The 27,444-nt window shown below is 39.6% G+C and overlaps 1 protein-coding gene across 1 annotated transcript in view; it reads left to right on the forward strand.

The window, feature by feature from the left end:
- Positions 1-4,125: 4,125 nt before the first annotated feature.
- The window catches only part of PRLR (prolactin receptor), an 85,022-nt gene continuing 61,703 nt past the window's right edge, over positions 4,126-27,444 (forward strand). Inside the window, exon 1 of the mRNA XM_065661611.1 lies at positions 4,126-4,175. The gene's annotated coding sequence lies outside the window, so the exon portion shown is untranslated. The remainder of the gene's footprint in view (positions 4,176-27,444) is intronic.

The following is a 27,444-nucleotide window of genomic DNA, read 5'->3' on the forward strand; positions in this document are numbered from 1 at the left end:
GCCCCAACTCCCTCAGCCTGTCTTCATACGGGAGGTGCTCCAGTCCCCTGATCACCCTTGTGGCCTCCTCTGGACTTGTTCCAGCAGTTCCATGTCCTTTTTCTTGAGGGGTGCAGAGAGGATATGGAAAAGACTCACCCATGTAGTGGCTGGAAATGTGGTATGTGTTGAGAACAGATCTTGAAAATAAACCAGCATCAGTGCTTTTTGTCCATGACTAAAAATCCACAAATAAGGAAGGGCTTGATGACATGAAGTGGATGCAGATGTCCTGGTCTTCCTTGCCTTGCCATACCTGTGGGTAAACGAGGAGGCATGGTTTCAGCTGCCACCCCGTCATAGGCCATTCTCTGATAGGTCTGTCAAAATGGGCTGAGGACACCCTGGTCCTAGGGGTCCTTGCTGTATTTCTGGGATGAACCTGCTGTGTGACGAGAAGAGGGACTTCCAAGGCACATGGGTAATGTGAGAGTGAGTTGAGTGGCCATGGCAGCTGCCATGTCTTGTCTTGTGTGACAGATGTCCTGCAAGGACATTTTGTCTGCCTCCAGAGTGATTCACATCAGAGGCTTTTGGCTGCTGTTTCTTCAGAGGAGGTCATGGTAAAGAAAAGTAGGCAGCAGCTGAAGATAATGTCATTCTCTCTGTAGTTCTATGAATTGTTATTCCTGTTCAATTTCTTATAGTCTTTCCTCTAAATTCAAAAGCAGAGGCTTGCTCTGTTTGCTTTCCCCTGGTTTGGTTTTTTTTCCCCTTTTGCAGGGGGCAGGGGAGGACAGGGACAAACAGCCACAACCCCTGTACAAACTTACTCTCCGAGGAAGGCTGGAGGTTCATGGTAGGTAAGCGCTGTGTGAAAGGGAAAGACAGATTGTAGACTCTTCTCATATGCCCTTTCAATCTCACTGCTTGACATGCTCCTTTTAGCATTTTTCTTCACCTGTAAAACCCTTTCCTGAAACTTTATTGCCACTTTTGAGTGTTTCCTTCAACTTGGATCTTCCTTCCTGCCTTTCTCCCAACCTGCGTGCTTCCTGTTGTGATGGAATTTGCTGGTTTTAAGGGCAGTGAAATTCTGTTCTGCCTAAATGCCAGAAGTCTGATGGAGTTCTGATGCAGAATAACATCACTGAGGTTGGTGAAGTTACGCTGATACAAATGTCATTATACTGAAACTAAAGTTAGGCCCTTGCACTCCTAATTTACAAAGACTTCCTTTCTGTAAATGATCTGTTGATGTTAGGGACTGCTGATTGGAATTTTAATAGATTCCAAGCCTGTGAACTTTTCTGATAAATCAGTCTCTGGAAATTAACTATTTATACTGCTAGACCAGCCACAGAAGAATCTTTCTCTGCTGACTATAGAGGCAGCCTAAAATCCTGACCTAAATCTCGTTTCTAAAGTGGGTACCTCAGTTGCATGACACAGGCTAAATCAAGTTCATAATCCCTTTCAGAGATTGGCCAAGCTCTATTCTAGAAGTAGCTATGTTTTGGGGTGGGGGTTTACCCTATTGAAAGTCTGCTCCGATTTTTCATACTCCAGTGGTTAGTATCCTTTTCGTTTACTGCCTGATTTTGTGTTCTCTTTCTACCTGTTTTTGTTCCAGCATTGTTCTTTAGCCTAAACACCTACTGGACTTTTCCAGTGCTCACTGTACTTGTATTTATAAACATGCATTACACTTATAGGGACATGTAAGTGCCTATTCCATTTTCTGCCTCAGCCTTTACTTTGCCAGACTAAACTCGCCAAGTTCTGTCAAGTCACTTTTTAATTAGAGGGGCTTTAGATCCTTTACCTCACTGTGGTGACCTCTCTTTTCTCCTGTCCTAATCTGAAAGAATCTTTCTTTAACATAGATTGATCTGTATTCTGTGTATGTGAGATCTTACTACTAGCTTAAAATATTCTCCTTAAGCTGCTGTTCTTGGGGTCACAGTTGTCTTGGCAGTATTCCACCAGAAGATGAGTGTGCCTGTACAGACTTGTCTAACTGGCTTGAATATTGCTAGTAGTGTAGCCACAGGCACACCGTGCTCATTAAAAGCTGAAAAACCTAACTCAAAATCCTGGGGAAGCATGTAAGAACTCTCTCACACTGCACTGCCTGCTGCCACAGTTACCAAGGTTGCATTATGTCAGCTAGCTGTAAAATGGGTAGCACAGATATAAATGTCTGAAGTTACTCTTGTTGCAGATCTCAGTAATAGTTTTTAACTCTCATGCCACATCTTTTCCTCCACTAAATCATTAGTGATTCAGCTTTTATTCTGTTTTTCACCATTAAATAGATTCCAGGCAAATAAAGACTATTTTGGCTAGAGCTGTGCATGCAGATCTTAACATTATATGCTCCTCTCACAGAAATTAAGATAGTGATAGTGTGGACTGTACTTCCTGATTCACCTTCATTTTGAAAATCTCTTCGCTAGGCAGGATCTTACCTCTCTCTTCCTCACCTCCCGGTGTTGATCTCCCTGTGTTCAGCAGAGGCAAGCAGATGCAGAAATAAAACAACCAGCCACAGCCTGTTACATCTTTTCTGGCTGGTGAAATACCTGTTAGGTTCTACTTTCTGTTCCTTCTGTGATTTCTGAGGTGATAGCATCTTTTTAAGCACATGTTCTCTATTTACCAGGAGCAGTTTCATCCCTGTCAACACAGCGAGTCTCTGGTGGAATTTGCTCAGAGCTGGCTAACTCCATGAGCATGTGATCAATTTCAGGGCATAGTTTATGATACAATCAACACCGCCTTTACTGCCAGTTATGCGTTCCATTCCCCTATCGCCAGCATTTATTTGACCTCAGAGTAAGCCTGTTCAGAAATTTACAGTAGGAGTGAAAAAAAAGAATTGTCTCCCACCAGTTTAGCTCGCGAAACTGTCTTAACATGGAGTCAGGCAGATACCACAGCACGCATGACGCATGGAAGGGAAAAACACAGGTGGTAGTGCAGACAGAATCTATTCTCACAGCAGCAGCTGGCATTCAGTGTAGTGCATACTGGAGAAACACCTGAAGATTTATAATCTCTGTGTGTATAGATCACAAGATGTTTTCCTGACTTGAAAATGTTTGCCTGTCTTGCCAAGACTTTGAAATAGTCTGGAGAATGCCCATTTTGTCACAAAATGTGAGCATTTCTGACCTTGATAGGAGAGACTTTAATAACAATTTAACATCCACACCACAGACACTTGCTTTGTTATGAAAAAGAACATTTTTGCTCAATCATCTTGCTTAAGAGAATTTTCACTACACATGCATGCATTTTGTTTTCAGTTCAGTGGCATGAATACAGAGAAGATAAAATGTGATTCAGTGAAAGGATTATTAAGAATATGTTAAAATGTTTTCAGTTGAGACAGATGACTAGTGAATAATTGAGTATGCCAGTAAAATTGAAAGCCCAGTTGCATAATCTGATACTCTTTTCAAATCACAGGAAAAAGCTAACAAAAAAATAAAAATAAATAAATAAAACCCCAGCAACACTTTTTTTTTTTCCTTCTGTTAAGTGAGCTTTTTGATGTAAAACCAACAACTTTCATTCTGTTATAAAAAGAATTTCTTTTTTTCTGGTGTTCTAGAATATAAAAGATAGGCTACTGGTTCACAGAGTATTCTGGATGCAATTTATATTGAAGGAGTATTATTTTTTCCCTTAAAGAAAAAAAAAAAGAAAATCCTATATAATAAGCGTTTAAAAGGAACCACAGCAACCTGTAGAGTATGTAGCTTAAAAATACTATTTTTCTGCAGATGCATTCCTACACTCCACAGTACACCTCTTACCTTTAAAGCTGTCACGCTCCAAACATTGCTTGCACTGAAGAGAATCACTGTTTTGCCTGGAGCAAGGAACATTGTTGCAACACTGACTCCTCCTCTACTGGGGAGAGCATGCACAAGTATACAGTTGTATCACTCCTAGAGCTGCCAGGCTGAGTATTTTGCAGTCAGAGCTGTAAACCTTACAGTCTTTTTCTTTGCTTATCTTTCTACTTTGGGGTCTTTTTTCTCCCCTTTTCTTTCCGAATTTCTTTTTTTTTTTTTTTTTTCTTTTTACGTATGTGAAACTCTTTCAAATGCTGGATTTTCAAGTTCTTGTTCAGGAAGCATTCATGAACTGACATGGGTCAACATACTTTTCATTACCAGGCAAAAGTAAGTACTGCAGTTAAACCTGTTCCTACTGTGTGTTTACCTATGAAGGGTTCTGTGTCATTGCATAAGGACAGCGTAGACTGTAGTTTCATTGGCAGAAATTAAAAAACTTTAAAAAGAAGTAAAATAATTTCAATATAGTATGCTAAATGTTGTATGGCTCACATTCTGAAAGAAAAAAAAAAAACAAAACATTTTTACTTGTCAATGGTCTCTGTTAAAATACTGAAAGAAGCCAGACACAGAGATGCCACTCCTTTAAGTTTTCTTAAAATGACATTCAGGATTGTGTTAATTTTTGTAAAGACTTTTTAATGCACGTGGTAGTAATAATCTCATTATACTACTGCTTTATATTGTTTATGTTTACTGAGTATACCTTATTTGTGTCATTCATTAATGAAAATAAGCTGGTTGAGGAAATATACCTCCTGGAGCTCTCATAACTGCTGTCATACCTTCCACTATCTACAGTTCCCTAGCTGTTATTTTATTCTTCACGTGTTGTCCTCTCCTATGTTTGTATGTACATTCAGTAGTTACCTGACCCTTTTTTGCGTGTGTTATTAGCTTCAGAATTCTTTGATGTTGGCATAGACTGGCAGTTGAAGACTGAAGGGAAACAGAGATCTCAGAGAGAAGAGGGGGAAAAGCCGGTAACTGAGCTGACAGGGAGTAAAGAAAATGGTGTGATTTGATCCTGAGTGTCTTTTTAGCCAATTTTCACTGTGTTCTATTGAAACATTGTACCATCATCTTCTAAAATATTTTCACTATTCCAGCAGTCACCTGGGAATTCATTAATACTCTGGGAATGAATATAGTTTCTTTTGTTGAGTTCCCTCTAGAGAGCGCAGCAGCCTGCAAGACAGTGTATGGATTCTGTGTCCGTATTACCAGCATAAGCTTTGTGCTGTAGCAAAGCTATGCTGCAGCTGTCACCCTTTTTTTCTTCTGAGATATGGCTTGCTAGTATTGAGCTGAATTAGGCACTCCCCCAAGGCAGGCAGATGGATTGCCCAGGCTGTGAACATGTTTAAGCAACAAGTAATGCTTGAATGTCTGTAATGCATGCAGCCATTTACCCTATGCACTTTTCATGGCAATGAGTATCTATAGGAAGTCTAAGACATGAGTGCACATTAGTCTTCTGTGATGAAGTACAGCCTAGTTAAATTTGATGGAAGGATTAACATAGACTGTAATTTGGCAAGGAGCTTGCAGATCTTGAAGAAAAACAATATCCAGAGAAATGCGGTTAGTATAAAGGCAATAAGGAGCCAAGCCTGATAGGTCGTACCAACATTTTTTGTGATGTTAAAATTGAACTAGAAATCTGTCACACTAAATTTCCTTGTGAAAGATGTAATGCTTTGACAGGGAGATGTTTCACAGTGTATTTAACTCAGAGGGATGGTTCAGGTCTCAGAATTTTCATCTGTGGTTTTGAGAAGGGCTTTATATGTATTTAAGCTATTTGCATTGTATTATCATCCTATTTTTTGTTGCCCAGCTTAAGATAATTTTTAAATGTGTTGAGTTTTTGTGGTTCCAGATGAATTAACATCATAGCAAGTGTTCTGCTATCAGAAACAGGGTACTCAGGCACAGAGGTGGCTTTTGAAAGCTCTGGTCTTCATTTAGAGATTGTGGAAGTTTGACTTCTACGCATTTCTTACTGTAGTGAAGCAAAGGGAGTTCAGCCACTTCCTTCAGCTGCATCAGGCTATCAGTCTAAACTTCTGTGATTCTATGATTCTGGTCTCCCAGGCTTATATTCTTCACCAGAATTAAACACGGGTTAATTACAGACTCATAAAACAGTAGAAATGTTTTATTCCTACTGTCTTGGTTTTGTCTTGTTTGAAGCTAATAATCTGGTACTTCCAGAATCTTCAATTTACAAAACTTTAAGTTGTTTTCTATATATTTATGTACCTGTGTATATGTATGTAAGTATCAATACACTTTTTATCCTCCAGGCAGGATTCTGTTAGGGTTTTGTTCCAAATTCTTGCTAGGCAATGCCCTTCTTCCAAAGATCTGTCTACTCCACCATGAAAACGTTAGCTTTCTGTGGCTTCTGCTTCCCATTTATTCCTTCAGTACAGCTGCCTTTCAGAGAGGTTGTTGGATTTCACAAGGTAGAATCAAAGGGCAACTCAGCCTGCACCGTAAGTCCTTGTTTGTGCTAATTAATTAGACTAGTGCTCTAACAAATTAACTCACAAAGACTTCCTTATTTACCTTTCCCTAACTGGTTCCCTATACTTTTGGGGGATGCCTTCATTCCTTGATTTGGTCTCCATTCTCATGTATCTCTGATGGCTATCCATTTCCCCTTAGCCTGGCTCTGATTTAGAAGTCTGTCACATGAATCTGTACTGATTCCTGCTTCATGGGCAGCAAGGTTGAACTTACCTTCATTTGAGGCTGATTTTAACCCCTTAAAGAACTGTTTCATTATTTTAATATCTTTTACTGATTGGTCTGCTGTAGTTCTGCAGTCCTTCCCTCACCCCAAGTTAGCACTGTGGAGCTATTTAATTAAACAGTATGAAATCAAGGGTACAGATATTTCGTGTGCTTGTGTGAGCCAAATAATGAGAGAAGGAAGTTTTCCTGCTTTCTTGCCCTTCCTCCTTTCTGTCTTTTTTTATTGCCTGGCCTTACTGAGGAGATCACGACCTCACTCTGAGAGAAAAGCCTCTCACAGGTCTGGTCCATAGCAGTTGTTGGTGGTTCTATTCAGTGTGACCTTTAATCCTGGTAAAAAACTTACCTGCTGAAAAGCTTTCATATTGAGTAGACTTTTTTGCAGATATTTCCAGCAGAGCCACAGGTAATCCTGCTGGTAGGAATATCTTTGCAGACAATCTCACTGGACTTTTATGTATCTGAGTTTTTCAGTTTATTAGCAATACTGAAAACTGTTGCTAAAGAAATTGAAAGTATAAGGTGTTCTTGTTTTGGTAAACTGAGAAGACAAACCTTCAGGCCGAACAAAGCATTCAGCTAATGCTATCTAATCTGAAGGAAAACCATTTCATTTTAAGTCTTTCTTTTTTTTTTTTTTTTTTTAGAAATTAAAAAAAAAAAGAAAGTAAAATATAAAACTGTCAAATTATCAAAAATGATAGATTTCTTCATAGAAATCTGTGATGACTCATTTCAATGTTTGAGGATACTGTTTGGGTTTTCTTTTTCTTCTGAAGCACTATATTTAAATTGATACATCTTATATAAAAGTATCAGCTTGCTTTAGCTTGTATGTATGGATAGAAGTTTTAACCAGAAATTTCCTTTTGTGTAAATTAAATCTCTGCTTTTCCTTTTCTAAGGTTTACCACCAAGTTTGGTATGGTCCGGAGTAGTACAAACTTAATCATTCTGAGAATCTTGTGGGCCCGCATTCTCCAGGGCTTTTGGACAGAGCTTTGGGTGACATGGTTTAGTGTGAGGTGTCCCTACCCATGGCAGGGGGTTGGAACTAGATGATCTTAAGGTCCTTTCCAACCAACTATTCTATGAATGCCTTCGCATCACGCAAGTACACAGACTTTATGAGACTTGCAGCTGTTGCATCCACCATCAGAAATCTTTCTCATGCTTTTCAAATGCGAATATTGATAAATGCCAAAATGCTCTAATCACCTCATCTTACTTTGGATATAGCACCCTACTTACTTTAGGAATTGTAAACTGTTACAATTCCTAAATATTGGCTGAACTCCAAAATCTGTTGGAGTTCAGTCAAGTGCATGGCAGTTTTGTACAGCTGATGAGCAGAAGTTTTCTTAAGGAATAATTCATAGCATATAGCAAGTAACTTCGTATTCCCAGAAGCCTATAATTGGTAGAATTCTGCACTTCTTATGATGTTATCTATATGTGCTGTACTCTTCTGTCATTTTCTATTGCAGTCATGAAGTTTTGTCTTTTGAGTTACAAGGTATCTGGTGACTTTACAGAGGTTTTGGTTAATCTTTATTTCAAAATAAACCATATAGGATATTTCAGTTAAAGATTCAAAAGAGTTTGGATACAAATTCTTAGAAAAAATTAGGAAGCATTGAACCGTGAGGAAATTTGTATCAATTTCTGATTGTATGACTAAGGAGTTTCGTTGTAACTACAATGACTCATCTGAAGGATGTATCTAGAGAATAAATCTGGGGAAGCGTATAATAAGTTTACTTTGCTTAAAAATAGATACCCTTTTTTCCATCAAACTCAAACATTTAGCTCAAACTACTTATTGTAAGAGCATTTCTTAGGATATCCATTAACTGTGATTAGAAAAGGGAAAGAGACAAGCTGAGAAACAAAACAATCGTGTCTCAAATTCTAGCATTCATAAACACAGCTTGCTGCTGTGGAGGAGTTCAAGGTAAGATCTGCATAGTTTAACATTTGAAAATCCTCTGCAGATTAATTTTTGCAAACTGCTTTATTATTCATATTTTTCCATAATTCACTGAAAACTGTGAAACTGACAGATAAGGAAAGAAAGTTTTAAAAATAATCATTGCAAAGATACAAACAAATGTAAATCTCAAAGCGTGTATTCATTTCCATAGTCCAGGCTTTTTGTTTGTATCATGGGTATTGCGAGGACAGAGTATTCCAGAAGTATTTGCAACATGTGAGCATTTCAGAATAGTACTTGGAAGCTTTTTGATTACGTACACTCACGTGTCCACATACAGTAACTGTGAATAATGCATGAGGTGCCCCTGAGGTGGTCTCGTGCCACTGGATGCACTCTGCAACACCTTCAGTGGGGCAGCTTGAACCCAGACTACCCCATAACACAGGAATCATTATTCCCTACCTGCAGCATGTAACGCCAAGTACACCTGTGGTTCTAACTGATGACTTTTCCTCTACCCCATATACCCCCCAAGCCTTGCAGTAGCGTATGACCAACCAAGCACAGGAGTCCAGTTAGACTCCTTTTAGGGTGGGCTGACGTAATGCACCAAAAAGGAGGTAAGGGATTATTTTACATTTCTAAGGGACCACTAGATAATGTAATTTTGGGGTATTTTTTTGTCTTTTGAAGAACCAAGGACACTCTGCTTTATTTTTATGTTTTCTTTTTCTGCCCCACACTAGGTTGCTGAATTAAAAATGTGAAAGAATGAACATTTAAAATAAATGTTAAAAAAACAGTTTTCTGAAAGATCTGTGCTGTTCAGGATTGCACTTAGGTGAGTCGTCTCACCTGTTTATATAGGTTATATTATCATTATGATCTCTCTAGCTTTACAGTTAATGATCTCTGAGAAGATCTCATTTAGCACATTCATTATGTCTGATACTTGTTCTCCTTGTCTTGAGGAACTTTCTGATCTGATTTTCAACCCCGTGACAACCTGAGGTAACCAGAGATTTTAGCATTACAAACCTCTGAGCACATTCATTGTTCCCTCAGGGTGAAGTCACGCCACATTAATAGTACTTTCAAATTGTCACACTTCCTCTTCCAGTGAACATGTGATACACAGCATTCCCTGTGAGGAAGTATGTACTGGTTCATTAAAAGAAGTCAATAAATTTGGCACTGATAATTTCTGAAAACTTTTAGGCCTGTAACTGGAACAAGGCCAATCAGGAGCAATCATGATATAAAAATTGAAGTTTTATAGCTTGGGACAGAATAATCTGTTTGATAAATACCACGTTTTGAATGCTTACGTATGGTGTGACACTTCTTCCTTGGAGGAAACAAGAAACAGCCTTTGGAAAAGCAAAGATGACTCGTAGCCAAATCTACATCTGCTCACAGCTTGATCCAAAAATTTGATTGCTGCTGTTGCTGCTCTTCACCCCTAAACATTAACTGGGAAGTCATCAGAGTTCAAGGAAGCAAATCGAAAGGGAGTAGGCTTTTCCTTTAAAAGATTAATTTTACTTGATCATAATGAAAAGATAAAGAACAATTAACTTATGATAGGGCAAAGTCATGTGCTATAGTGATATGAAAGGAAAGTAGATCATGATTGTGTAAATACAGAATAAAATAGGAAAAAAATCTAAAAATATAAAAAATTAAAGCTACATACTTCAAGTTAAGAGTAAAGATTAGTTTTAATAACATTCATAGAGAAATTGCCTTTTAAAATGCAGTAACTACCAGGTTTAACTAAACTACTGAACTACCAGGTTTAATGACAAGTCTGGGAATCTGAAGGCAGGCTTCTTGTGTGGCACCCTTGTTTTATGTAAAAAGATAAAAAGCTTTGTCTATTTAATGTAATCGATTATGCTCATACCGTTTTGTCTGAATATAAGGAAGATAAAAACTAGTTTGTTGGCTGTTCAGCATTCAAGATATACTTCTCTCCAGGAAAAGCCCAACCTCATGTGTCCTATACCATCATATATCTGCTTAGCCTAAGTAATGCCAAGTTTACTCAATCTGCCTGCAGTAATTACTAATATATGTTAAAATACTATTCACATGTAAATCCTCTCTCTGATGATTATTATATACTGCTTTCTATTATTTATAGATTGAAGAAAGGTATCAAGTATCTTTCTTCATTGTTTGAGTGGTAGCAACATGAATTTCTGTTGTGATTCAGAAAGATGAGGAGAGGGTGAAGAATGACTACAACCAAGGGAAATGTCATTAGTAACAGTTAAAGAACTTTGACACAAGATGGTGCAGGCCCCATTCCCTCAGCTTCTGCTTAAGACCTACCCCTCAAAAGTCCAAAGGCCATTGTCCCCAGAAGCCCTTCCCTCTTTTCCAGCCATATGACCCACTTAGGCCAGAAGTGTATCCACTCCCTCAGGCCCAGGATGTCCTCCTTTATCAGTAAGAGTCATCATTTTGTCATGGTCATGGCCAAAGCCTATGGGATCTCAAAACACCCTGGACAGGCAAAACACTGCCTTTTACTGTAGGTCAGAAGCATGACAAAGCCTGTTGTATATATGTGCGTATACACACTACACATACATATATGGGTATGCGTTTGTAAAGATACAAGTGAGAGTTTGAAAAGTGTGTAAACATATCTTTATATATAGTTACACTTCTTCATAAAAATATGACTATATGAAGTGTGTTTATAAAAATGCTTAATAAGAGATACTGAAATTAAGTCAAAATTTGGTGTAAATAGAAAGAAAATTAAATAAAAGGCAAGTGCAATTGAAGGGTGTGGGAGTGTGTCAGAACAAGTGGGAACCACGGAAAAATTTGAATATGCCTTTGACAAAGGGTTAAGGCTTGAAGTTGACCAAGAAGCCATCACCCAGACCTAGCTCATCCAAAGAACAGACAAGACCTATGAATCAGACCAAGAGGCCCCTTTCACCTACCTTCAAACCAAGTAGATCACCGTACATTGGGGCAGCCCTTCATCTTCATTCTGGGTTAGAAACTAAAGGTAACATTGCGCACTAGAGTCAAAAGCCAAAACAAAGACAACTTCACAAGTGTATGTGTATAGGGACACCTACACTCCAAAGGGTTTTCCTAAAAAAGACACGAGCAGAAGAAAGAAGACAGCTGGTCTGGGATTTTGGAAATGAAAGTTTGTTGCGGGGAGTGGTAGGCAATTTTTGCTTACATCTCAGTGTGCTAACAGCTATTTGTAATACCATAACAGGGACTGTACTGCATGAGTTCACTTATCCTTAACGTCAATGTGGATTTCATAGTACCTTTTCGAAAACATAATCCTGGCTGATTACATAGGAGACAGAATTATGCTGTGAGCTGGTTTTGTTCCTGCTTAGGACCACAGGATTCAAAAAAAGGAAAAGAACAACACTTAAAAAAGGAACAGCAGTTTTGAAAGAAAAGAAGCAGTGACAATGAGGGACAGGTCACCACAATTCAAATAATCGATAAATAAAGTTTCATTGAACCTTACTTAAATTGGTTGTCTGATGTTTGTTTTCCTATGTGCATATAGTAGCAGCATGTTACTAGCCTGCAGCATCTGTTAAAAGATATTTACTGTGCTTTTGGGGAAGTGGGAAGCTTTGGCAAAGTGAATCCCTTTCTGAAACAGTCAGCAGTCCTGTTGATCCGAACAGAAATCAAGTGGCCTTGTGGCTTATAAACCAAGATATAACACACATCAGGCAGTGAGAAGGAACTTTAGAAGTAACAGGTTTTTATGGCATGTTCTAAACACAGTAGCAGTGTTAAGCTTCTTTTAATGGTGATGAGCACCATTATCCAAATGTGCCTGGACTGTATGTCAAAAAGACAGAATGGGTTTTGGAATAGCTGGAGCTTTTGAAACCATTTTTGCTACCATGGTATTTACAGACCAAACAGGGAATCAATGTTTTTTAAAACAGCTTTCAGAGAAGCTGTTAAAGTAGAGCAATTTTCACTACTTTGATACTAATAATGAAGCACAGGGCTCTGTCACAAGATTGCTTTAACAGCCTGCTAGAAACCAAGATGTGGGGTTCTTTCACAGCATGCGGTTACGATTTGCTACATCAATGTGTTACTGGAGTTTATAATGAAGAGATACAACTGCAGCTTACACAGTACTGTCAGAGCTGGACTTGTGGATGTGAAAGTTCTTCAAAGATCAGGAAAACCATGTGTGGGAATTGGTTCAAAGAGTAAACATGCCTCCATTCAGAAAGGAAGACCATGTGAGGATGTTTAGAACAGAAGAAAGATTTGACAATTGTTATGAGCAGATTTTCACAGATAGTAGTTTAAACTATGAGAATGGGTTAAATACCCATGTAGTGCTTAACAGACTACAGTCACCAAGCTATCAAGGGCACAGTTTATTTCAGTGAGCTTTAAAAAAGTGAACACTGTTGAGGCAAATCTGCAAACTTGAAAAGTTTCTAGCAGTAAAAAGGCAAGTAGGGAAGAAACAGTTGTTTGTAAAGTGGACTTGCTGGCCCTCTAAGTTTAACAGCTGGATAAGAGCCTCTCAAGTCCATCATCTGGCAGTTGGAGCCAGAATGGGGGAGAAAGAATGATGGTGACCTGTAGTTTTTACATCAGGCTCTGCAACAATGCCTGAACCAAAATTTGCCCACAAAACACCAATTTGAACTTTACTAAACAGCTATTGAAAGCCCCTGGGAGCTGTCAGGCCAGTGGGAGGTGTGGTTTGCAGAAATACAATACCAACAGCTGGAATAATATTAATAGTGCTGCTGGGTAGAACATGGCATTATTCTTTGTGGCTATTCTATTATCCATCCATATGCATATTGCTGGAATATATAAACATGTGCTAGTTCCAACAACAGAGCTTTAACTGCTGACCAGCCATAGGCCTGGTCTTCAATCCTGTAATTAGAAAAATGAAGATGAAAACTTGTACTTTCTGTACAGCTGGGAAGCTAGCGGTGTTCTTTGGAAGCTTCTCTTTGGGTTGCCAGTGACAGTTTTCCTTTTCATCTGACATTCTTGGAAGGTTGTCTACATCTTCCTCTACATAAAGCTGTGTTGAGTACCAGCTGGTTGGAGATTTATTGTTCCCATTATCCTGCTGTTTCCAGCAAATGGTAAGAGCAGTGAGATAACTGTGACACAGTACAAGCGGCATTATATGCCGTTGAATCCTACATTATATGCCAACCTCATATTGATACAGGCAACACTGAAATAAATGCAAATCAAAACAAGCACATCTTATTTCACAATGGAGAAGAGGTTGTGAAGTTGCATCTGCTGCCCTGGAAGGTTCTGATATTCTAAGAAAGCATACTATAATGCAGTAAATAATAAGTAGTGAAAGGAGTGGTGAAAAAATTAGAGGACCCCTTTTTGTACATGCATTATGAAGGACCCCAGGTGGAGCAGAGGTTATATTCTACAGCATCTTTTCAAAAGCTGTATAATTTTTCTGAAGGGGTTTGGAAATTATTAAAACACACATTAAAAGGATGGCTGCAAACATGTCCACAGATGTGTTCAGATGTGTCTCCCAGGCTGTTGTGGCCAAGTTGTAAACCTTGGCAAAGCAGGAGGTCTCAGGAGTTGTTGAGAGACACATCACAGCCCTAAAGGGACAGCCTTCCTCAGACCCTTAAAAGGAAAAGGATGGGTAGTGCCAGGCTGCCACAACAAGAAAAAGAGTAACAAACTCTATTGAACAATGGAAAAGAAACAAGAAATACAGAAGAATATGGCCCATTCTACCACTAAAAACCAAGATAGATTTTAATAAATCTGATCTTTGTTTATGGCGGCTCAGAATAATGTACCAAACACAAACTGGATTCATTTGAAGTGGTCCCAATGCAGATAAGGATCAAGAAGAGCTTGTTCGTTGAGATGCCATTACTTCCAGCTGTAACATGATTTACGCCCATGGAGTTGAATGGGAAATACTGTGTAGGTCTGAACAAGCATGCTGGATCTCTGCTGCAAATTTTTTGCAGAAAAGAGTTTGATGAATTATTTATTATTAGCATTTACTTTCAGCCAGCTAAATGTTATGTTAGGAGACATCTTCATTCAGAGTTTGTACGGCACAGGCTGCTGTGTACAGTGTAGGTGACCTCGAAGTTGCCTTCATGTTCATCTTCTGTCCTAACCGGAGACTGCTGCATCGTTCAGGAGAGTCATTTGTGTTAGAGAGGCCTTTTGGTAACTGCAGTCACCTTCCCTTGTCATGTTGCACTATTTGGTTCTAGAAATTGCAACCCAACTATCAATTACCCAATAGATGTGGTCTTTGGGGGAAAGCCCATTGGGAACTTTTCTTAGTGCCCCTACACACATTCCTGTAAAGTTGAGTTTTTGTTCTGGTTTTCTATTTTAATGGGCAATATTGCCCATATCCTGTAGCACAGCACAGAGTCCAGAGGCTGCTCATGTAATACTGTATGATGATCTGGTTGGGTTTTCAGCAGTCCAGTTACTTGCTGATCCCATAATTGTATTTTCTGCTTATTTAATTTTTTTCTATTCTTATTTAAACTTTGCTTGTTTCAATACCTCTTAATAAACAATGTTTTGTATGAAAACTTTTTCATACATAAACTCATATATATCTAAAAAGAAATGTATGTATGCATTTACCTGTATTTATACACTCCTTTCTCTATAAATTTATAGAGACATTTACACGGCTGTATGTCATATGTATCGAGAATATATGAGGGCCCTTGCAGAACTTCCAGGTGACCAGGAATGCAGGGGTTCAGCTGCCACATGTCATGAGATGCACTGAGATCACAGAGTTTATACCATAAACAAAATGGCAGCTGTGACCAAATGTAGCCCCATGCTGGGCAGGGGCAGGATATTCTGCTCTTGCTGTTCTTGTGAATTGACCAAGGCATGGCCTCCCCTGCCAGCCCTGTCCTGGCCCTCCCAGAATCTGAAAGAGGACAACGGGAAAGGCAGAAAAACCTTTTTTCCAGACAACAGGATATCCAGTCAGTTTCTGTAGTTTGTTCACATTTGGTACCTGTGCACTTCTGTTGTGTGAAGACTTTTAACTGTTAGATCTGCCTAGTCACAAGAAGGAGTACATTTATGACAAAGATAATTTAAATTCAACAGATATGATTTAGGGGCAGGAGAGCGAAGAGTAGCTTTTATGATCAATTGTGCAAATATCTCTTAATCTTCCATCTTAGGCAGTTAAAACTGAGACACCCTCTGTGTGTTGATCTCTTGATTATAAACTACTGGAAGTCACTGAAGTGAATACTTCATGCAGAGAACATGGAGCTAAGTAACAGCAGTGTATGTTCCCACGGAAAAGAAACAATCTTCTCAGAGCAGTCTGAAGTCTTTCTGAAGAAGGTAGGCATGTTTCAAGGACAGAAGAGCAGCAGTGGTCTCATGCATCCTCACTGTCGTATTTCAGTACAGTTTCATGAAATTTTCACAGATTAGCTAGATGTAGTCCAGATGAAAGTGCTGTGCTGGATGCGCAGTGGTTATCAGTGGGTTGCAGTCAAGAGCGAAAGAACAAATTTAAACCGGCTACACAAGACTAACTGCGTGCTGTGGCAAGTAATCAGTGTTTCATTAGTGATGTGGATAACATTATACCATATGCATTTACTAGGCAACAGTGAAAGGAGAGGGACCTCCAGTTTCATGGAGGAGAGAAAGCAGTTATTTGTTAGGTTACTGTATTCCTGTTAAAAGGTACTAAACAACTTTTTGGATATCAGGAAGAAATTCTTCCCTGTGAGGGGGCTGAGACACTGGCACAGGTTGCCTGAGAAGCTGTGGCTGCCCCATCCCTGGCAGTGCTCAAGGCCAGGCTGGACAGGACTTGGAGCAACCTGGTCTATTGGAAGGTATCCCAGCCCATAGCAGGGGTTAGAACTAGAACATCTTTAAGGTCCCTCCAGCCCAAACCATTCTGTGATTCTGTGGTAAAAAAAAAAGTTACTCAGTGAAAACAAGAGTAAGTTGCTGCTCTTAAACACAGATACTCAACTGCAAAATACAGAAAAGAGGTGATGGAAGATTCAAAAAGGTATTGTGTATATAATGGTGTAATGGTACACAAGAGGGACAGGATGCAGTAATGTCATCCTGCTGTGCAAAAAGTAAATAGCAAGCCAGGGTTTATAAATAGCAGTCTGTTTTGAGGTGTGCAAAGTGATTCTTTTATTCTTTTCAGTATATTCAAGGCCTCAAAATACTTTGTCATTCTGAGTCATGACACTTCATGAAAGATAGGCAGAGTCTGCAGAAGAGTAACAAGAAGATTTAGACGTCTGGAGAATCTGGCATATGAGAAAATGAACCAAGATTGATAAATCTAAGTCAGACAAGGATGATCTGTTTCAAGTGTTCAAGCCAGTGTTTCTCAGCTTTGCAGAGAGACAAGCTGTCTGTTGTTTTGTTGCTTTTAGACTGCAAAATAAGTGCTTTGATTAAGTTGCAGCACAGAAGATACAGATCAGATATTAAAAATATTTTAATAACAAAGATAAAGCAGTAGCCTACATTGCCTAAGGAGATTGTGAAATTCCCCTAATCAGAAATTTTTAAGAGCAGATTAAGCAAATCTCAAGAATGAAATTGGCATTGTTAATGCCTCCTTAGGGCACTTAGGTGATATAGATGGCCTCCTGAGACCTCTTCTAGTCTATGATTTATTGAGAAACTTATGCATAAAATTGTTAGGTTTCACATCCTTTGAAACAGGAACCATATCTTTTATATTTCTACAGGGCATAGCAAAGTAATCTGAAGCTAGAAACTGTAGTCGTTATAGAACCTATATAGTAATAATGGTATGTAATCAGCATGTTGTGTTGGAACATGACTGTGAGTCTCTGTGCTATCAGTGATGTGATGGGTTTACCATCTGCCCCGTGCCCACCAAGCTCCTCTATCACTCCTCTCCTAAGATGGACAGAAGAGAGAAAATACAATGAAAGGGTCACGAGTCAAGCCATCACAGACAAAACCAACTCAGCTTGGGGAAATTAATTCAGTATATTGCCTTTTAACACCAAAAGAGGATGAGAAGTAAGAACAAATCTAAACCCACTTTCTCCCTATCCCCCTATATCCTCAGGCTCAATTTCACTCAATTCTTTTTCCTCCCAGTCTGCACAGGGGGATGGGGAATGGGGGTTGTAGTCATTTCATCACACATTGTCTCTGCTGCTCTTTCCCCCTCAGGGGAGGACCCTTCATGCTCTTCCCCTGTTCCAGTGCGGGGTCCCTCCCACAGGAGACAGTATTCCATGGACTTCTCCAGTGTGAGTTCTTCCCACAGGCTGCAGTTTTTCATGAACTGCTCCAGCGTGGGTCCCTCTGTGGGGTGCATCCTTCAGGAACAGGCTGCTCCATCATGGGTCCCTCAGGGAGTACATCCTTCAGGAACACACTGCTCCAGTGCTGGCCCCTCATGGGGTGCATCCTTCAGGAACAGACTGCTCCAGCTTTGGTCCCTCTTGGGGTACATCCTTCAGGAACAGGCTACTCCAGTGTGGGTACCCTGCAGGGTCAAAAGTCCTGCAGCAAACCTGCTCAAGCTTGAGCTCCTCTCTCCATGGGGCCACAGAAATTGCCAGGAGCCTGCTCCAGCACGAGCGGCCCACAGGGTCACAGCCCTCTTTGGGCATCTTCCTTCTCCAGTGTGGGGTCCCCCATGGGCTGCAGGGGCACAGCCTGCCTCACCATGGTCTACACTGTGGACTGCAGGGGAATCTGCTCTGGTGCCTGGCGCCCCTCCTGCCCTCCTTCTGCTCTGACCTTGGTGACTGAAGAGCTGTTTCTATCACGTTACCACTCCTCTCTCTGGCTGCAGTTGCTGTTGTGCAGGTTTCTTTTCTCCGACTTCTTAAACATGTTCTCCCAAAGGCATTACCACCGTCGCTGATGGGCTCGGCCTTGACCAGCAGCAGGTCTGTCTTAGAGCTGGGTGGTGCTTTCTCTGTTGCACATCAGGGAACCTTCTGGCATCTTCTCACAGAAGACATCCCTGTAGCCCCTCCTGCCACTAAAACTTTGCAATGCAAGCCCAGTACAACCATGTTTCAGAGTTGCCTGGCATCATTCATATTATCTTGGCTGATTGGAACATTCCTGGAAACTGTGGCAGTGACTGGTGTAGGTAAAAATCATGTTTTGATATGATCTGTAATAGAAATCAGCTATGATAAACTCCTAATTTATCATTTTAATACGTTTCTATCAATGTAGTCACAAATCCAATTTAAGTGAAGAATGATTGTTATCCGTATCATATTTGCAGAGCCTTTAAAGTTTGTTTTCTCCCACAGCACTCAGATCGGATGTTTAATAATACTGCCTACCGTAGGACTCAGGGGGCTCCTGGATTTCTTACTGTTTATTCATCATTGCCATAAAACCATAAAAAGATATTAATCTGGCCATGCTGTTCAGCCCCTTGATAAAGGGGGAGACTCCCTAAATGAACGATGTCCAATCTGTTGTGAAATGTCTTCATGAAAATTATTTTTTTAATGTACTTTTTTAGCTAGTAAGAATGTTTTTGTATTAACAGTATAGCATTTACATACCATTGCCTGGTGTTTATTGGCAGCTGCAGTCTGGAAGAGATGATACGCTGTGGTAAGGCTAATAAATGCTGCGAAGCAAACGCTTTACAAACCAAAGCAGTTTAGAGAAGACACTTCAGGCAGCAGATGGAAGCGTGAAGCTATTTACAGCACACAGTGATGTTACGCAACAGTTTTTGGAAGAAAATGTGGAAAAGAGTATTTCATTAACTAAAACTGGAAGGGGAATTGTCTACATTACACAATGCTAAAAAGCAGAATATATTAGCCCCTGTGGAGGGTTACATTAATGCAGTGATACTAATGCGAATGCTTAAGCCAGTTGACTCAGAACTAGCTTGGTAATCTGGATGGTGCTAATATTGACAGGAAGACAGACTCTTGATTTATGTTTCAGACACAAGAAACCTGATTTCACAACAACGGTGTAAATGAAGGGTGAACCTTTATGGTTTAAAGCAGGGTTTTATGAGACTGAGGTCTTTAGAAAGACACACTCCTTGAACCAGAGCAACACCTGACTCCATGCAGCATGAAGGGATACTGCAGCCTTTGAATAGTGCATCTTTATATCTATTACTGCAAACAAATTTTGAACTCAGATACAGTTGTGTTTCATTAAAAAAAATGAATGGTAAGTTCTTTGAATGATTTTATAATTCCTTTAAACTGTTTTATCTATAGAATGAAATGTATGTTTCTTTATCTTTTCCCCAGTGTTGTCTAGATCTTTTCAGTATAATTTCAGTCCCCTTTCCAGTCTCCTGATGCACAATGGAAGATATAAATTAATGACATATATGAAGAAGTATTGGTGTTTTATGAGAAGTTTTATTTGTTGAGACATAAAGTTCTATGGGAATAATAAAAAAAAGGGTTTGTTTTGGTTTGTTTTTTTAAATATTATTTGGAAGAAAGATGTTTCTCATTATAATTTGAGTTAAAGTAGTTGAGAGGCTAGAGCATTCATTCTCATGAAGTTTTTGAGAATCAGCTCCAGGTCCTTGCTTGCTTTCAGCTTGAGTAGGCCTTTAACTATAACAATCTCTGCCCCAGTTTATTTATCTTACCCACTAGAATAAAAGTATTACCTTTTTTCTTTTTCTAGTTTGAAAGTCTGAATTGTTTCGCGTCATGTCACCAAGTAGTTAACTGGTGTTAATATTTATGAAAAATGGAGTAGTTTAATTTTTCATGTGAGTAGTTCCACTCTTTGTAAATAATACAGTATTAACTGTAGTAGGGATCCTGCCTGTCCAGCACTGCAGATGAATGTTTTTGCTGTTGAATTATGTTTTGTACTTTGCTCTCTGGTTCAATTAATATTTAATAACTACACAAAAGGAACAGTTCAAGCAGGATGAGTTGAGATACAGAAGTTGATACTTACCTAGAACTCAATAGTAATTGTATTGGTGAGGCGTGGGAGATTACCTGAGTGTCCTTGGACTTTATAAGGTCCAGTCCAGTCCTTATCTAATCCTGCATATTCTTGATGGAGGCCGTGAGAGGTCCTGTAATGAGATGTAAGGAATGGGCACACTGAATTAGCTGTGTCTGACTTAATTTCTGTGGGTACATCTTGTGGCATGCAGGGAGTGGTGTAAGAAGGAAAATTTAACTAGTTTAGAGATGGAAGGCTGTATTGCTGCTGTGTTGTAGAAAATGAACTGTGATGGGTTACATAAATTTCAAGAAGGGGTAGATTCCTATGTAAGATTGACAGAAATGAGATAAAGCAGCGTTAGGGCCTAGAGATGCGTTAAAATCCTGGAGTATTAAGAAAGTAGGACAAGACACTGTCGTGAATCTTTGGGAGGAACACAGAAGAAACTAGGAAAAGATGTTGGGTTTTTTTAATTGCATTCAACTGAGATTTAGGAATTGCTACAAAAGAAAGCAGTCCAGAGGGCCTGGGATGTAGAAATGGACATGACCGGTAGATTTCTATGCCTGTTAGAAATAGAGCAGTCTAAGTCTTGGAAAGCTAAGAGGTACCCGAGGAGAGGCTTCTGGAAATGTTTATTCTGGGAAAAGATTGCTAATGCATAGTAAGTAGTGTTTTTTATTTTTCTTACTGTTGTGCAAGGAAGGGATAGTACAAAAGGATAGTGTCAGGGCAATACAGCATTATTGAAGATTATTTTTTGAGGAAGAAATGCACCTGGATTGTGCCCAGAGAAACAAGAACAAGGCATTCCAAGGCTCCTCACACTCAAGTCTTCATATAGATAAAGTAAGGTGTCATCAGAACAAGATGGAATTGATAATAAAACGATGGAGAGCACTATTTCACCAAAGCCAGGAGCTCTGTAGTTGAGGCATTCACTGTAGCATGGAAGACTTGCTTGTCAAGTTCTTGATCTGAATCAAGGAATCTCGAGAAGGTCTTGAGCCTATGTCTTTTTATTATATACTATTGTGCTGTTCAAATACTTGAGGAAATGTTTTTTAATGGGAAAACTTGTATTGATCTTTGTTTTCCTTCTCCTTCAACGCTGAATCTGTCAAAGAGCAATGAAAAGTCTGTTTCAAGCTACAGCCCTGCATCTGTTCACATCTGTTCATCTGTGTCAGAACTCAGGTTTGAGATCCATTCTACAGTATCCCAAAATCCAACCCTGAATGCTCCAGCACCAAAATCTTAAAATGTGGTCCTTTGAATTATAGAAAAATAGCAGGCCACTGTGCAACAAAACAAGCCATTTGCTGTCACTGCTGAGCAGATCCTGGAAACAAAGGAAAGGTGAACACCTGATTGCTGTTTCCTGGCTCCAGTAAATTTAAGTATCAAGTTGAGACCAGAACTCAGGAATGCTCCAGAAGGAGGAAGGCAGCTTTTCTCCTCCCTTTTCCTGTTCTTGAGCAGCAGCAGCCTGAACTGAGTTGCCATTTAATTCCAGGAACTAGGAATAATGTTGGAAAGAATTACTCTGGAGAGCAGGCACCAGTCTCAAGTGAAAGGCTTGTCTGTCCCCTTTCAGCTGAAACCTAGTTTCTTGTGGGTATACACATCTTGCATAAGAGATGGAGTTGAGTTGGTGCAACGTCATTGCCCAGCACTGGAGATTTAAGACACAGTATGATATCATAATGAATTTTAGAAAGTGACTTTAAGGCACCCACCACTTTCTTTGTTGGGGTTTGATCTAATATTTTGGTCTGGTTAAGAAAGAATATTAGCCTTGAGTAGATGTCAACTGAAGAGGGTTTTCATCATGCACTGCTTGTAATAGCAAAGCTAAAGAGCCTACCCCCATCCTCCAATTCACTATCACTCTGTCGTAGTGATAATGGCTGTTTGTTTAGTGGTGGTATAAGCTGAATCACTGAGATGACTCAGGCTTCAAGAAAAATTGTAGCTTATGTTTTATTACAAACCCTTTCCATGATTGCCTCACAGACCCATGAGCAGTTCTGTCAACTGACTAAAGTAGAAAACTGCAGTATAGGAAGAACAGTAAGTTTAGTTAGAAAAGCTTCCTGAGACAGCTGTATTGGTGTACATCAGCATGTTGTAGAATTACAGCCCTAACATTGGGAAGAGCATAACCTACACTCCTTGTACAAACAGTGTCTGAGCTGAGGACTGTGACCCTGTTAGATGGGGAACTGCTTCCTTCATTCTGCCCCCGATAATGGATGGTGCTTGACACATACTTAAAATTTCAAGGTTTTTTATATGAGAAATCACAACTTTCTATGTACTATGCATCCAGAGCCATGTAGTCATGATCTAGAGTGTATGGACTAGCTTCTTTAAATAGGAGATAATTTTCACTGGATCCATAGGACTTTGTTCCCTCCATGTCCCCATTATGATTTTTTCCACCAGATCTTAAAGCTTTCTTTTTCTGGCTGGGTGAAGACCAGTAGCCACATCTTAAGGACCAACATCATGTTCCCAAATTTTTTACTTCTCAGACTTTGATTATGCTATCCTGAGGCATAAGCGAAGTCTGATTATGGCTGCTTTCTGTGATTCTGGAGACAGGCAGCTGAACTGGAGGTCTCCTGGGCTTGAAAACTCTTCTCCAGTTGTGCAATGCACTCTTTCTATGACCTTTGACTAGTAACTCCATAAAGCTTGGGTATGTCATAGAATCATAGAATAGTTAGGGTTGGAAAGGACCTCAAGATCATCTAGTTCCAACCCCCCTGCCATGGGCAGGGACACCACACACTAAACCATCCTACACAAGGCTTCATCCAACCTGGCCTTGAACACTGCAAGGGATGGAGCATTCACAACCTCCCTGGGCAACCGATTCCAGTGCCTCACCACCCTAACAGGAAAGAATTTCCTCCTTATATCCAATCTAAACTTCCCCTGTTTAAGTTTTAACCCATTACCCCTTGTCCTGTCACTACAGTCCCTGACGAAGAGTCCCTCCCCAGCATCCCTATAGGTCCCCTTCAGGTACTGGAAGGCTGCTATGAGGTCTCCACGCAGCCTTCTCTTCTCCAGGCTGAACAGCCCCAACTTCCTCAGCCTGTCTTCATACGGGAGGTGCTCCAGTCCCCTGATCATCCTCGTGGCCCTCCTCTGGACTTGTTCCAGCAGTTCCATGTCCTTTTTATGTTGAGGACACCAGAACTGCACGCAATACTCCAGGTGTCATACATTTGTTTGTAATATGAGCTGTCTTCATTCAAACAGGCATGAGGGAAACTTGTTGCAGGTAATAAGCAACACTGATGAGTACCTGAAAAAGGCTTTTACTGTATTTTCACTCTTGTGTTTTGCTTTTCAGCTCACTGCTGTTAACAGGCTGCTCACTATTTTCAACAGGTCAGTGACTATGTGGGGCCAGCCTTATTGGCTATAAAGAACAGCTAGACATTTTAATAGTCCTTTAATAGCAGTCAGTAAAGAACTAGTTTTTCACTGGCTTTTACCTTGCCATCTTGATGTTAACTCTTAGTTATCTCCTAATACTTGAATTAAAACTCCACAGGGATTGTTCTTAGTGTTTGCCTGAAGAAAGGATACTTCAAACGAATTCGGTTTCAGTGTGATTGTGTGAATCATAGAATAGTCAGGGTTGGAAAGGACCTTAAGATCGTCTAGTTCCAACCCCCCTGCCATGGGCAGGGACATCTCACCCTAGACCATGTCACCCAAGGCTCTGTCCAACCTGGCCTTGAACACCACCAGGGATGGAGCATTCACATCTTCCATGGACAACCCATTCCAGTGCCTCACCACCCTTACAGTAAAGAACTTCCTCCTTCTATCCAATCTAAACTTCCCCTGTTTAAGTTTTAACCTGTTATCCCTTGTTCTGTCACTACAGTTCCTAATGAAGAGTCCCACCCCAGCATCCTTGCAGGCCCCCTGAAGTTTAAGTTTAAACCAAGTGAAGTTTAAACCATTTCCACCGCCTCCCTTGGTCTTTGACTGATACTCATCTGATCTGTTCCAGAAGCTAAGATAACAAAAAAAAAAAAAAAAGCTCTACAAAAGAAAAGTGATTGGTTTTCATTCCTTGAACTGGTTCATTGCAGGTTCAGGTTAGTGCTGGAAATGATGCTACAGAGAAGGCTAGAATATCTGGAGTTTATTGGGCAGGACTGCTGAAACTTGTTCAAATTATAGAACTGTAGTATATAAAGTAACTTAACTGCTCACCATCACCAAAAAGACTAGAAGAAAATTATTCCCTGCTACAAAATGTGAACATTTTTGTTCTTGCATAGGTTGACATCTGTAATTTATGTCAAGATTGTTCTAACAACCTTCATTACACAGAGAAATTTCTTTTGAAGATAGGAGGCCCCATTTTCTATTTCACAGTTGGACTAACTCCGCAACTTAAAATCCTGTGCCCTATTTTGATTCATGTAACATACCATGCTTTAGATATTTTCCTCTGTTCTAATCCATATAAGGAAAAAGCTAATATTATAGTGAGTTTTATGAGAATAACTTCAGACTGGTATAACTAGAAGGATGGCCTCTCCCTTGCTCAAAATATCTAGTCTCTTTCCAACTAATAATCTCAATCCTGTTGTGCTGCCAGAATGAAATAAGTACCTATATAGTTCAGTAAGCCTCTTGAATGTTGAGCAGTCAGTGTCCAATGTCTGATGACTGGCAGCTCATTAATTCCCACATAAACTGCCTCATGGAAAAAATTAAAGAGGTTAAAACAATGAATTAATGAGTTTGCTACCATTTATTAATTTTTTTTTTTTATATCACTACATAATTTTAGTAGAGTTAAATTTATTTGTTTTTCTTTACTAGTCTGGCTCACAGCCTTCTAGTTTAGGCACTAGTGAGGGTTAAGCTGAAGGAAGAAATCTTCCTGTAAATCAGTGCCATGCTAAAAACAGTTTCATCAGGTTTGGTATAGCACTGATTGATACGTTAAAAACTGCCCACAGTCTCCTTGGTTCTGCTGCTTTCCACATGGGGAACCTCCCATATTTTATCTTGGTGGGAGGTTAATTTTCTGTCCACCCTGAAAGTCAGGTCCAAGTGTCCTTGTCCACAAAATGGGTTGTTAATCGGGCAGCACAATCTTGCTAAGATACGGAGCAGCTTAAGACTCAACTCTTGGCTACTCTTGTAGCCCAAAGGCTGCATGAGTATTTCACAGTACTGGGGACACAAACACAATGCAGAGCAGCAACATATGTTACTGCAGCCGCTGGCCTGCCAAGTGCAGCATTTGTGCAGTGTTCCACATGGGGCAGATAATTTTCATGCCCTTCTCTGCCTTTTTTTTCCTACTGCCTTGGTCCCCAGCTACGCTGAAGAGATTTGCCTCAAAAAGTCGGTCATGTTTTTCTCTAGAGAATCTATTGCAGACATTCTGGAGCATTTTACAAAGCTGGTGTCTTACCATGTGAAACGTAAACGGAAATCAAATGATATGAATGGCACTAAAACTGTCTTCTCTGTTGCCTAAAATAGACCACTGAAGTTAAAAATACATAAGGAAGACTTAGTTTTACAGTCAAGACTGTTTATGTGCTTAGCTGATTGAAGAATTCCACAGGCAAGGCACATGATACAGTAAACCACAGCATGACACCAAAGAATTAAAACTGCAGGTGCACAGAAAGTGCATGTCCAGTTAAAGCTGTACACAGAGATCCCTTGTAGACATACCAATATAATACTGATTTATAGGTATGCTTTCTGCTAGAAAACTATTAACTAATGTAATCTTCAGTTGATCTCTAAAACTTAAAAACAGCCTGACTGTTAAAACTGACCAGAAGTCAACAGGGATAAATTTGGTCTGAAGAATGTATATTTAAACAGCTGCATTGTTCTTTAAAAGAATATGTCATGGTGACTCTTGAGTGCCAGCTCTGAGGATTGATCTCATTATGCTAATTCTTTAGGAAAACAAAATGAAAAATCATTCTATCCTGAAGATTTTTACTTTATACTACAATTTTCCACCACATATTTTCACAAGAAAAAGACCGCTTTACTTCTTAATAGATACTTCAGATTTTTTAACAGGCAAAGAGCTTTTCACAATCTTTTTTAAAGGGCTCAGTTTCCAACTCAGTTTCATCTTGTCCATGTCCTTCAGTCTTTTATTTTGGTTTTTTTTTAATGTTCTGTTGAGTTCAGTGTAAGGCACAGACAAGCCATATTTGTTTTTGGCAGAATCAGGCTGTGCTGGATGAGAATAGATCACATGACTTAACACAGAATAGCTGAAATTTAGATTACATCAGTAGGTTCTGAATTTGATTTTGTTAACCACAGCAAATCCAAAATAGAAAAGAATTCTAAAGCCCTTCTTGAGCTAGAGGGACCACTTTAAATCCCAGATCAGATTTCTTTGTAAGGGTTCTTAAAGGTCTAAGTTTCAGTAATGATGTAATGTTCAGGAAAACATAGTTTCTTTGAAAAACACCTTCATTTTCTCTTCAGAGTTCTGTTTAAAACAGTAAGTGCTTCAAAAATGGATTAGAGTACACACACTAAATCCTCAAAGGTACTAGTGTTTCTTTAGAGGTGTTTCTAGAAGACCTCTGGAGAAAGCAGTACTGCATTTGCTTCTGCTTGATTAATTCTTGATGGTGAAAGACATACTGAAATCACTCCTGAGCAAAGTGGCCAACAGTTATCATAGAGGTAAATAAGGACAACACAAAATTAGTAAGATACAGCACTTTGGGTCACACAGCAGCTTAGAGGGATTCATACAGTGTGTTAAGCATAGTTAGGTATAGAATAGATAGCAGGTAATAAGTAATGAAGGTAATTTTTACAGAGTGGTGATAGTCACTAATTCTGAGAATTGCTGAGGCTTGA

Source organism: Lathamus discolor, chromosome Z, assembly GCF_037157495.1.
Source record: "Lathamus discolor isolate bLatDis1 chromosome Z, bLatDis1.hap1, whole genome shotgun sequence".
NCBI lineage: Eukaryota > Metazoa > Chordata > Aves > Psittaciformes > Psittacidae > Lathamus > Lathamus discolor.